The sequence below is a fragment of the Plectropomus leopardus genome, chromosome 12 (assembly GCF_008729295.1).
Source record: "Plectropomus leopardus isolate mb chromosome 12, YSFRI_Pleo_2.0, whole genome shotgun sequence".
In the NCBI taxonomy this organism is placed as follows: domain Eukaryota; kingdom Metazoa; phylum Chordata; class Actinopteri; order Perciformes; family Serranidae; genus Plectropomus; species Plectropomus leopardus.
This window is the reverse complement of record NC_056474.1, coordinates 21,012,353-21,014,268: the sequence shown is the minus strand read 5'-3', so window position 1 is coordinate 21,014,268 and position 1,916 is coordinate 21,012,353.

The window sequence follows — 1,916 nt, the reverse complement described above, 5'->3', positions numbered from 1 at the left end:
CTGCAGAACTGTTGTGTATTTTGTGATTTTGCACATAAACAAGATTTATGGAATAATGAATGATTTTGCCATGTATGTATTGCAGCAGCACAGACTTTATTTTGTGTTTAATTCATACAAATTGTTAAACCCTTGCTAAAACTTTTGATATCTGCGTCTTCATGGGTGTCGTAACAATGCATCCTGTGTAATGACAGTTGATGTGCTACTGCCACCCAGTGGTGACTGTGGAAACTTACCATGAAAATTACATTTTGAGCTAAAGGTCTCAATATTTGCAGAAAAGCAGGTTTTATAGGTTGTGTGTGATGATGGGGGGAAAGAAACAACTTTTGTGAGAGCGATAGAGGGTAATGATATTTATGATTAACTGTATTCTTTAATTTGTTGTATATCACTTATTGTCACCAATTCCCACAAATAAACATGTCAGCTTATTATTTCAATGAGGTGTTCCTTAAAAATCTTTGAGAGAAATCCATTGAGTTTCAATCCCTTTGAAATCATGCAGCTAAAAAAAAATCCAGTAAATCCGTTCCCTTTTTGTCTTGTCCTTAACACAAAAAAGTGAGTGCAAAAGTGCATTCCGTAGGTCTTTAACCCACTGAAACCTGAGAAAATTGGCTTGATTTCTGTCAAAAGCATGGGAAGAGGAAGAAAATTAGATTACCTTTTAAAAAAGTATAACATACATATTCTTCCTGTAACAATTTAAAGTGTATAATAATAGTGATAATACTTATAACTAGTGTTTTGTGGACATTTTCCTTTTTTTTTAAATTTTAATAATACTCTCTTCCTCTTTTGCGGGGCAGGGCTTGCCAAATTACTGATTGCCTTTTCCCCTATGTTTTTGAAAGAATTCATACAGTTTGCTCATGTTTCAAAGGATTAAATGCTTGTGAAAGGCGTCTGAATGCAGCACAGGAAAACTATTGTAGATCTAGGTTTCAAACGATAAATTTTAAAATGATTTTAAAAAAAACAATTTTTTGCTTCACTTTTGTCATTTCAACATATGCGGATTTCTAAACTTAAACTGAAGCAGCTAAATTGAATACAGCCCCCACAGATTTTAGTACTTACACCTGAGCTTTTCCTTCTGCAAAAAAAAGCCCTTCAAATGTCCTCTGTGGTAACTGGCTTCATCAAAGCTCCTACTATACTTAAAAATGGAAATAACATTTAGAGGATGGCTACCAAAGTCACTGATAGGAGGACCAAAGAGTCCTCACACAATGAGCAATGGCAAGGTCAGTCAACATCATCGACTTCTCCTCTGTGCCTGCCTGATTATGGAAATAATGCTTAAAAACTGGCAGCATCAGGAGAAGGAGCAGGTAGGGAGGAACCTTCTCACATGTATCTGCCATTGCATCAGATGTTGTGGTGGTTGGTGAGTGGTCCAGCAAGATGTCTGTGAAAGGCAGTAGCCTGCACCTTTGACTCTAATTTAAATACCAACCAACCCTAAATACCACACTTGTGCAAACTTCCTTTTTGTATATTTGGCAGCCTAGGACACATTCACAGGTTGGTCTTAAGAGGCTTTCAACAACTTGGGATGCCCAAAAAGACGTCTAAACAAATTGCAAAGCACTGTGCAGCCATATATGGCAGTGACGCTGCTACTTATGTCCCTAAAAACTATGTATGATGTTATATTGTAAAAATCCATGTCACTGTCCATGATTTTGCAGATGTATTCTATTGCACCTCTATTAATATATTGGTGTTAATAATTTTACTTGAGGTCATTAAAGACACAATTAACACACATATCTATCAACCATCTATCTATCTATCTATCTATCTATCTATCTACACAAACTCTCTCTCACACACACAATATATAGTTATGTTATATAAATATAAATATATATATATATAAAATACCCTCTCTAATTACAGATACA